The 12,099-nt window shown below is 33.8% G+C and overlaps 1 protein-coding gene across 2 annotated transcripts in view; it reads right to left on the reverse strand.

Moving 5' to 3' along the window:
- Nucleotides 1-11,871, reverse strand: part of LOC138703710 (neprilysin-11-like) — a 265,024-nt gene extending 253,153 nt beyond the window's left edge. The window contains exon 1 of one of the 2 annotated variants that reach the window (XM_069831833.1): nucleotides 11,808-11,871. The gene's annotated coding sequence lies outside the window, so the exon portion shown is untranslated. Of the gene's footprint in view, nucleotides 1-11,782 lie in introns of both variants that reach the window. The other variant, XM_069831834.1, reaches the window with a different exon arrangement.
- Between the last annotated feature and the right edge of the window lie 228 nt (nucleotides 11,872-12,099).

The raw sequence follows: 12,099 nt of genomic DNA on the forward strand, positions 1-12,099 counted from the left end.
CGGAGCCGCCATTTTCAGTTGACTGTCTATGCTGTAAACAAATGACGATCGCAAGCATATTTTATAGTACCGTAAATAATTTGCAGTTTTAAATGTTGTAAAACAAAGAAACAAATGCTAGTGAAGTGATAAAACAAACACATGCTAGGGAAGTGATAAAATTGTGCAATAAGCAGCCATGATTGGTTGAAAGACATCCTTTCGTACCGTTTTATTGGTCAAAGTAGTATGACGTAGCAAAAGTGTAATAGTCAATGATAATCATACTGCAAGTAGCATGCATCCAAGGCTTGAAACAGGCTACGTATATATTACAACAATGGAGAACACTTGGCAACGTTGAGGTGTCATAGAAATAAACAATACACATTCCACTTTTGGTCAGGATCAATCCACACGTACAGAATTGAAGACATGTATACACACTCGACCTTACCATTGTGCGTACTCCCGTATTAGAAATATTTCGTAGAATATATTACGGATGTTAGCTGTCCAGTGAATAAAGGACAGATTTTCTTTGGACTGAACACTCACGCAGGTGTTTGCCTAGGGTCAATGCAACATGTCTTGCCAAACTGCACGCAAGTTCAAGAACAACTTCAATAACTGGTAATGTTGATTTTATCTGAGGAGACGGTACGTGGCGATAGCCCGCGGCAATGATTTATAATATACTACCATTAAGCAAATAGTTTCGAGAGAGTAACTAAACATAACTGTCCTGATAATGAACGTTCGGCATAGGCGTGTGAGAGTTATATATTGAATGGAAAAGATGATTGCAGAAATGTCCTGAGAATAGTTGTCATAATTCATGAAGCGATTTGTGACCCAATTAGATAATAATAATAATAATAATAATAATAATAATAATAATAATAATGAAATTAATAATAATAATAATAATAATAAAATTAATCATTATAATAATATAAAATTAATAATAATAATAATAATAATAATAATAATACTTACTTACAAATGGCTTTTAAGGAACCCGAAGGTTCATTGCCGCCCTCACATAAGCCCGCCAGCGGTCCCTATTCTGTGCAAGATCAATCCAGTCTCTATCATTATACCCCACCTCCCTCAAATCCATTTTAATATTATCCTCCCATCTACGTCTCGGCCTCCCTAAAGGTCTTTTTCCCTCCGGTCTCCCAACTAACACTCTATATGCATTTCTGGATTCGCCCATACGTGCTACATGCCCTGCCCATCAAACGTCTGGATTTAATGTCCCTAAATAATAATAATAATAATAATAATAATAATAATAATAATAATAATAATATAAAATTAATAATTATAATAATATAAAATTAATAATAATAATATAAAATTAATAATAATAATAATGAAATTAATAATAATAATAGTAATAATAATAAAATTAATAATAATAATAATAATAATAATCAAATTAATAATAATGAAATTAATAATTATAATATAAAATTATTAATAATAATAAAATTAATAATTATAATAATATAAAATTAATAATAATAATATAAAATTAATAATAATAATATAAAATTAATAATAATAATAATAATAATAATATTAATAATAATAAAATTAATGATTATTTATTTACTTATTTATTTATTTATTTATTTATTTAGAATATTAACGTGCAAAAACAACAGCACAAGGCCAATTACAGTTTTGCACGATACAAAACAGAACAAAACAACAAATGATGATGAGAATGAATGATAGAAAATGGCAATGAGATGAAATACAAACAATATAATAGTCTACATCAATCATTGATCAAATAATAATTATAAAATTATAAATTTAGTACAATGAGATAATTGAAATAATAGAATAGTCTACATAATATTAATAATAATAATAATAATAATAATAATAATAATAACTGTCGCAAGAAAAATAAAGAAGATAAACTTGCAAATTCTAAATGAGGCAATAGAGCAAGTGGACAGCTTCAAATACTTGGGATGTACTATAAGCACATTATTAGGAATATTAAATCCAGACGTTTGAGATGGGCAGGGCATGTAGCACGTATGGGCGAATCCAGAAATGCATATAGGATGTTAGTTGGGAGACCTGAGGGAAAATGACCTTTGGGGAGGCCGAGATGTAGATGGGAGGATAATATTAAAATGGATTTGAGGGAGGTGGGATATGATGATAGAGACTGGATTAATCTTGCACAGGATAGGGACCAATGGCGGGCTTATGTGAGGGCGGCAATGAACCTTCGGGTTCCTTAAAAGCCAGTAAGTAAGTAAGTACTATAAGCAGTAACATGAACTGCTGCCAGCAAATCAAAAGGAGGATAGCAATGGCAAAGGAAGCTTTTAATAGAAAAAGGGAGCATCTTCTGCTGACCTATGGAAAATTAACTAAGGAAGAGATTAGTAAAGTGCTTTGTGTGGAGTGTGGCATTTTATGGGGCAGAAACATGAACATTACAATGAAATGAAGAGAAACAAACATAAGCATTTGAAATGTGGATATGGAGAAGAAAGTAGCGTGTAAAATGGACAGACGGTATAAGAAATGAAGCTGTGTTGGAAAGACTGGGTGAAGAAAGAATGATGCTGAAACTGATCAGGAAGAGAAAAAGGAATTGGTTAGGTCACTGGCTGAGAAGAAACAGCATACTAAAGGATGCACTGGAAGTAATGGTGAACGGGAGAAGAGTTCGGGACAGAAGAAGATATCAGATGGTAGACGACATTAAGATATATGGATCATATGAGGAGACTAAGAGGAAGGCAGAAAATAGGAAAGATCGGAGAATGCTGGATTTGCAGTGAAAGGCCTACCAATGGGCAGAACACTTATGTATTTAGGCGCATGCATCTTGTAACATCACCCTTATCCGAAGCGGACTTAGAAAATATTCGCTGTTCACGATTGCGGCCACTTCTTTTTAACAGCTGTACACAGTCCAAAAAATAATGCCTTCAGTGCCTCAAAATGTGCAATTTGCTTGCTTTTCTCAAAACAAGTTCAAAGTAAAGCAACATCTTTAAAACAATGTAGTGGAATGGATTTCATGTGATGCAATGCGAATATCATACCTTTTCCACGTGAACATAAATATCAGACGAATCTATAAAAACACAATACAACGTCGTGACTGCAGAGTTGCCTCTCGTTTTTCCTCTATTGCCTACGAGATACGATTGCAATAGGCTATATCGTGACGAAGACGCTTTTGCAATGTAGGCCTATAATGTAAACGTTCTAAATGGAGTTAAATTCGCTTCAATCTTCATTTTATTCAGTAAGAAAAATAGGCAAACGATTAGGGAAAACACGGAAAGTTTACTGGAAGGAAGTAAAGAGATAGGTTTGGAAGTAAATCCCGAAAAGACAAAGTATAGGACTAAGTTATGTCTCGTGACGGGAATATTGTACGAAATGGAAATATAAAAATTGGAAATTTATCTTTTGAAAAGGTGGGGAAGTTCAAATATCTGGGAGCAACAGTAACAAATATAAATGATACTCGGGAGGAAATTAAACACAGAATAAATATGGGAAATGCCTGTTATTATTCGGTTGAGAAGGTTTTATCATCCAGTCTGCTGTCAAAAAATCTGAAAGTTAGAATTTATAAAACAGCTATATTAGCGGTTGTTCTTTATGGTTGTGAAACTTAGACTCTCATTTTGAGAGAGGAACATAAGTTAAGGGTGTTTGAGAATAAGGTGCTTAGGAAAATATTTGGGGCTAAGAGGGATGAAGTTACAGGAGAATGGAGAAAGTTATACAACACAGAACTGCACACATTGTGTTCTTCACCTGACATAATTAGGAAAATTAAATCCAAACGTTTGAGATGGGCAGGGCATGTAGCACGTATGGGCGAATCCAGAAATGCATATAGAGTGTTAGTTGGGAGGCCGGAGGGAAAAAGACCTTTAGGGAGGCCGATACGTAGATGGGAAGATAATATTAAAATGGATTTGAGGGAGATGGGATATGATGATAGAGAATGGATTAATCTTGCTCAGGATAGGGACCAATGGCGGGCTTATGTGAGGGCTGCAATGAACCTCCGGGTTCCTTAAAAGCCAGTAAGTAAGTAATTAAGTAAGTAAGTATGTAAATAAGTAAGTAAGTAAGAAAATAGGCATTCATTTCCTTCACTCTCTTAAAACCCACAAGACTAGACAATCTGTATTCAATCACAAAGAAACACGTACACTGGTGCCCATAAGAAATCGTAATAACTTTTATAGCCCAGCGTTTTTCGAGGACTCCAGAAAACATAGCAAGGACAAAATTAATTGATTCTGAAAAATTACCCGAAATGTGATTGAATTGTATTCTAACTTTATTTTAATTATTATTTTTGTTCTTTATATTCTATTTCATAAAAATCAACAAAAATACGTTTGTAATTATAATTATCGTAACTTAGATATGGTAAGAATTAATGCAAATGAAAATGAAATATCAACTAAAAATAAAGCAACAATAACAATAAGAAATGAAACGTTACCACAGTCTACTATATACAGTCACGAAGCTTGCGTTTTGAGGGTGCTAGAAACAATAGACTGTGGCGGTACTATTTTGCATTGCCTGTAATGAGGCGATATTAGCGATCCTAGTGGTGAGCAACTATCTAATGTTTGCATATTTACTACGTATTGAGCTTCGCGACTGTATATACTAGACTGTGACGTTAATTCCAATTTATTTAACAAATGACTATTGCGGGAGCAAAATAAGTAAGATCACTGCTTGCTGGATCGCATTCTATGGCTGCGTAAACTGCACATATGTTTTCAATAAAAAATAATGGATTTGTGAAATGTGAAAAATCGCCTGCCTACACTGGCATTATGTTCTTTAATAAATTACCATTGCTGATACAAACTTTACCTTATACAAAATTTAAAGTGAAAGTTAAACAGATTTTAATTGATCAGACTTTTTATTCAGTAAAAGAATTCTTAAATCACAAATTATGATTTATGCAATAATACTTGATTACATTATTTATTTTAAATGTATTTTAACTTGTAATGTTTTTAAATTTTATTGTATTTCTTATTTATTATGTAATTGACGTGTATATCCGTGTATATGGTCCTGTATAGAATAAAAAATCAATCAATCAATCAATCAATCAACTGTCGGCTCAATCAAAGTTATTTTGCTGCTAAGTGATACATAGGGATAATGTTAATAGCGGTGTGCACTAATAGCGGACAAAGTCTGATAGCACGATTCAAAGAGAGTTTCTACGTCTATGACAAGGTGCAAAGAGCGTTTCTGCGTTTATGACAAGGTGCAAAGAGCATTTCTACGTCTATGACACAATACAAAGAGCGTTTCTATGTCTATGACACGATGCAAAGAGCGTTTCTACAGCTATGACACGATGCAAAGAGCGTTTCTACAGCTATGACACGATACAAAGAGACTTTCTACAGCTATGACACGGTGCAAAGAGCGTTTCTACGTCTATGACACGATACAAAGAGACTTTCTACAGCTATGACACAATGCAAAGAGCGTTTCTACAGCTATGACACGATGCAAAGAGCGTTTCTAGGTCTATGACAGGTACAAAAGCGTTTCTACGACTATGACACAGTGCAAAGAGCGTTTCTACGTCTATGTCACGGTGCAGAGAGCGTTTCTACGTCCATAACACGGTGCAAAGAGCGTTTATACATCTATGACACGGTATAAAGGGCGTTTCTACGTCTTTCAGACTGTGCAAAGACCGTTTCTACGTCTATGATACGGTACGAAGAGAGTTTCTACGTCTATGACACGGTGCAAAGAGCGTTTCTACGTTTATTACACGGTGCAAAGAGCGTTTCTACGTTTATTACACGGTGCAAAGAGCGTTTCTACGTCTATGACATTGTACAAAGAGCGTTACTACGTCTATGACATGTTGCAAAGAGCGTTTCTACTTCTATTACACGTTACAAATAGCGTTTCTACGTCTGTGACACGTTGCAAAGAGCGTTTATATGTCTATGACACAGTGCAAAGAACGTTTCTACGTCTATGACACGGTACGAAGAGAGTTTCTACGTCTATGACACGGTACGAAGAGAGTTTCTACGTCTATGACACGGTACGAAGAGAGTTTCTACGTCTATGACACGTTGCAAAGAGCGTTTATATATCTATGACACAGTGCAAAGAACGTTTCTACGTCTATGACACGGTACGAAGAGAGTTTCTACGTCTATGACACGTTGCAAAGAGCGTTTATATGTCTATGACACGGTACGAAGAGAGTTTCTACATCTATGACACGTTGCAAAGAGCGTTTATATGTCTATGACACAGTGCAAAGAACGTTTCTACGTCTATGACATGGTACGAAGAGAGTTTCTACGTCTATGACACGTTACAAAGAGCGTTTATATGTCTATGACACAGTGCAAAGAACGTTTCTACGTCTATGACACGGTACGAAGAGAGTTTCTACGTCTATGACACAGTGCAAAGAGCGTTTCTACGTCTAAGACACGGTACGAAGAGAGTTTCTACGTCTATGACACAGTGCAAAGAGAGTTTCTACGTCTATGACACAGTGCAAAGAGAGTTTCTACGTCTATGACACAGTGCAAAGAGAGTTTCTACGTCTATGACACGATACGAAGAGAGTTTCTACGTCTATGACACAGTACAAAGAGCGTTTCTAAGTCTATGACAAGATACAAATAGCGTTTCTATTTCTATGACACGGTGCAAAGAGCGTTTCTACGTCTATGACACGGTACAAAGAGCGTTTCTATGCTTATGATCCGACACAAAGAGCGTTTCTACATCTATGACACGGTGCAAAGAGCGTTCCTAAGTATATGACTCGGTGTGAGATACAAAATTTTGCACTGCGACTATAGCGGTTTTTTATTATTCTTAAAATTTGTTTCTCATACATCCCTTATACGTTTCGATAAAATAAAATTTGAACCATTACAACTCTGTCTACGTCAAGAGGGCTGTATGTAATATTATAAAGCTCTCTTGGTCTAGGTTTTGTTATTGCTGTACTTTTTCCCCAGCTAAGCGGAATATGGCTTCCGGATCTTCTTTCGCTGCAAAGAACCATTTGCACCATATGAAACGCTAATGGTTTTCTTTAGTTCTATAGAAACATGCAGCACAGAATTTTAATAATTCATATTCAATCTAAAGAACATAAATAAAATTGTACTCTGAAATAAATCGAATGACAGACAAAACCAAATAAATGAAGGCCAAAATATGCGAACTTCAACTGTATCTGAAATATTCTATCTAAGAATAAAAAAAAAATAATTAAGCGTGTTTAATATTTAATTCAATTTTGGAATTTAACCAGTCTTACTATCCAACTCCACTTTTAACAACAAACGTTAGATTTCAGGATTACTATTTGATACTTCCAACGGTAAACAATCCGGTTCATAATGAATTATTTCCTCTCCTGCTCAACAAACACTAAGTACGAGTACATCCGTTTTCCATCTGCCCTACTTCCAATGTGTGATTTTCCATGTCCTCACTCACTACGGCTAACCAACTGTTTGAACAGTATGAAACTTTGGTATCGTGTCCTCAATGAAAAAGGAATGCGGTATGTTCAATCTCGTACAAGTTTAGCAGCAACTGAATGAAAAAGACAAGACTACAAATCACGGTAGAATATGACATGAAAAAGCGTGTGTAGTTACAAATGCTCCGTGTCTAACTACGATTTCTTCCAGCATCTGTGTATCATATGTGTAAATATACATACGTACATGTAAAAGAGTTAAGTAAATCATGTGAAGAGGGTCGACAATAGTACCGTAAGTAAAGAATAATTTTATAACGATTATATAACACAAAGTAAAATTTATTGCTATATAAGTAAAGCTTTAAACTGAATTTAAAAAACAAGTTTACAAGAGAGTTATAACAGAAATATGGGGAAATTAAATGATTAAACATTCCGTAATAAAAGCCAATGCAGAGAATTTATTCTTTTGTGCGAGATCGTGCGTATTTGCTTGTTTTCCGCACAGAACCAATACGCCGTAAGTGTGAAATACCACATTCAGTATTCCCAACGTAACACACAACAATTTCCCTCTTCTTACCGCTCAAGCGCGACATTCATTTTACTGCTTTAGGCTTTTAACATATTATTTTTAGAGACGTTTAACATAGTAACAATTATAAATTGGAAACTTACCACTGCAATTTCACCTAAATTGCAATGTTAATTATTGTTTTTAAATATTTGCAAAAATTAAGTAAACTCTACAACACCACAAAAATTATTCCATTTGTAATGCAAGTAACATTAAGGAAGCCGTGAAAAAATCAACAAGATTCCAGATGCCGATGTTATTACTGCAATATGTTATATAAATAATATTGTTAAAATATTAAAATGAAAAATAAATCATTACATAACCTTACCGTTTGTTTTAAGTTCGCATTTATAGACTGGGGGAGGAAAAAAAGACAGACGTATATCACGGCCTGCTGGAGTATAGTAAACACAGGAAACACTTTATAGCAACAATGTTGAAGAAAGATATTTTGGTGTTCCGAAGTTGCCGTCATTAAACAGAAACCAAGATGGAGATTTCATTGCAACTAATTAGAAATTCCTCTTTCAGGTATGTAATAAACGATCTTCGCACAAAATAATGTACGATACACGAGCGGTATGTTTGTTTTCATGTTCTCGGAAATTAAAAAAGCTCAACTACGTTTCGCTTTTTCAATCTTTTCCTCGACCATGAAAACGTCAGCATACCGCTCTTGTAACGTATATTACTATTACGAGTCTTACAAACAATCGAATCACGATCTTTCGCGTAGCAATAATCAGTAGAGTTCAAGATCTACGCTATTGTATAGTCTAATATTTTCGAAACAGATAAAGAAATCAGAATTAGAATATTTACCTTGGACGTCTCAAAATTTAACGTTAAAATATTTTTACGAGTCTGATACACATATAGGCTACTTTCCTGTCATTCTGCATGAGAGTATATACTTTGATCTTTCAGTTCTGTTTCATATTTTTAAAAATTCGATATAGGCCTACTTAATTTTTAGACAAATCATACTTTCATAAATAGATACAATAAACAATACTGTTATTGTCGAAAAAAAATACTCTTGATAATTTTTTGTTTAAAATGTTGTTGTTAAATTATCATGCTTTTATTTGATATTACAATTATTATGCCATGAATAGGTAAGGATTTAAAAAATGCATCTATAAAGCATAGTGTCCTTATAGGGAAAATTCCCATTTGCTGACAAATAGAATGTGAAATACTGGAAACATATTTGCTCTCGCCTGTATAAAGGATTGGAAAGCTCTAGAAATACAATTTAGTTTAACTTGTGAGTCAATATTTTAACAATTGTACATATTTGCAATTAATTTTGTGTACAAAAAGAAATATGATTATTGCGTTTATGTGAGCGATTAGTATACAATTCAGTCAACCCCCTCCCGAATTAGAGTTCAACGGATTGTATTATTTGATCGTGAAATAGGGTGACCAGACGTCCCGTTTTTAACGGAATTGTCCCTTTTTTCAGCCTCTTGTCCGCTGCCCCGAGAAAAGTACGATCGGGACGCCAAATGTCCCGTTTTTTAAAATGGCGTCCTGTTTCTCTAAATTATTTTTGGAATATTTCTTTTTCTTTCTTTTTTTTATTTAATAATCACGTAAAACATTGATTAATTCTATCTTGTTTCCATCAGATGTCACCGTAATGAATTCAATAAAGACAATTTAATCACAAAATGTCATTTCAAAAATGTGCCTTGCATGGACTTCTATATTTTCCTGAAGGAAAAGCGAACACTTCTAGAACAAATTCAAAGAAATATGATGCTGATTGTACAGTTAATCTTCATGGAGAATGTTAAAATAGTTAAAAGGAAATATGAGGCAAAAAATTTTGTTATGAAACAAGTTCAGAATACAGTGACATGGATATAAGGTCCAATTAACCTGAAGTATTTTTAAACAGATAAGTTAAGCTAATTAATCCAGACTAGTTGCAATATAGAAAAAGGTTAACATTGACTAAAGCCAAGTATTAATGCTATTGTATTATGTATAATTATTAGGCCTATAGCCTAGTTATTGTAAACAGCGTAGAATTTATTACTTTAAAATAAATAAAACTGGATTTTTTGCTCACTGACATTATATAAACACAAGTAATTATGAATGTTTAGATAAAATATTGATTCATGTCAACTTTAATAACTGTCCCGTTTTTTTTATTTTGGAAATCTGGTCACCCTATCGTGAAACTTAAAAAATTATGGTATGTTTTTATATTTACTTCATTTGTAAAAAAAAAAAATCCTGATATTAAGGATAAATTAATCGTTCAAAATCTCGCGACCAACAATCGCAATATACAATTATCACATCCGTACGCTACAAACTATAAATTTAGTTAACACGTTTCTTAAGATTTTTACCACATATTTATGTATAATTTCACTGAACAATTCTACATAAAATTCCGGGTCTACTAATTCCATTTTAAAAGTCGATTGTGTTTTTTTTTTATTCTGAAAAACCAAAGCATATTATTAAACGCAACAGCTTTATAAGACAAACTTATCATAATAGTTCGTTTTCCGTTTAATGAGACACTATTTATTTTACAGATTTATTTCTCACAACGGGAAATACTTCCGGCTCTAGTAAACTCATTTTAACAGTCGATTGTGTTTTTTTATTCTGAAAAACAAAAGCATACTATTACAAGCAGCAGCTTTATAAGACAAACTTATCATAATAGTTTGTTTTCCGTTTAATGGGACACTATTTATTTTACAGATTTATTTCTCACAACGGGAAATACTTCTGGCTCTAGTAAACTCATTTTAACAGTCGATTGTGTTTTTTTATTCTGAAAAACAAAAGCATACTATTACAAGCAGCAGCTTTATAAGGCAAACTTATCATAATAGTTTGTTTTCCGTTTAATGAGACACTATTTATTTTACAGATTTATTTCTCACAACGGGAAATACTTCCGGCTCTAGTAAACTCATTTTAACAGTCGATTGTGTTTTTTTATTCTGAAAAACAAAAGCATACTATTACAAGCAGCAGCTTTATAAGGCAAACTTATCATAATAGTTTGTTTTCCGTTTAATGAGACACTATTTATTTTACAGATTTATTTCTCACAACGGGAAATACTTCCGGCTCTAGTAAACTCATTTTAACAGTCGATTGTGTTTTTTTATTCTGAAAAACAAAAGCATACTATTACAAGCAGCAGCTTTATAAGGCAAACTTATCATAATAGTTTGTTTTCCGTTTAATGAGACACTATTTATTTTACAGATTTATTTCTCACAACGGGAAATACTTCCGGCTCTAGTAAACTCATTTTAACAGTCGATTGTGTTTTTTTATTCTGAAAAACAAAAGCATACTATTACAAGCAGCAGCTTTATAAGGCAAACTTATCATAATAGTTTGTTTTCCGTTTAATGAGACACTATTTATTTTACAGATTTATTTCTCACAACGGGAAATACTTCCGGCTCTAGTAAACTCATTTTAACAGTCGATTGTGTTTTTTTATTCTGAAAAACAAAAGCATACTATTACAAGCAGCAGCTTTATAAGGCAAATTTATCATAACAGTTCGTTTTCCGTTTAATGGGACACTATTTTACCGGTTTATTTCCCACAACGGGAAATACAAAAAAATAATCGTTACATGTGCATTAAATAGTGGACAAGCAACATTTTCAAACAGAGAACACAGATCCCACCGCCTTGTTGACTCGTGCTTCGTACCTGACAGCTGAGAGGCGACCCCAATCACGGCGCACTGTTCGCGATGCTGTCCGCAACGGAACTGAGCGCATCGCTCCGCTCCGAGCCATTACACTCAGCCGCCCCACCCCTCCCCGCACCGCCGCCCCTCTTCCTCGTATCTTTAATTTATTCTTTTAACGACGCTGTATCTACTTCCTTACCCAATTCCTCCTCAGTTTATTCGTTGTTTGTTCTTTGATACGAAAGGAGTGCATCACTGACTTTATATTGCGAAGGTCAAAGATTCGATATCCTATGCAACAGCTGAGGG

Source organism: Periplaneta americana, chromosome 7 (assembly GCF_040183065.1).
Source record: "Periplaneta americana isolate PAMFEO1 chromosome 7, P.americana_PAMFEO1_priV1, whole genome shotgun sequence".
NCBI classification, from domain to species: Eukaryota; Metazoa; Arthropoda; class Insecta; order Blattodea; family Blattidae; genus Periplaneta; species Periplaneta americana.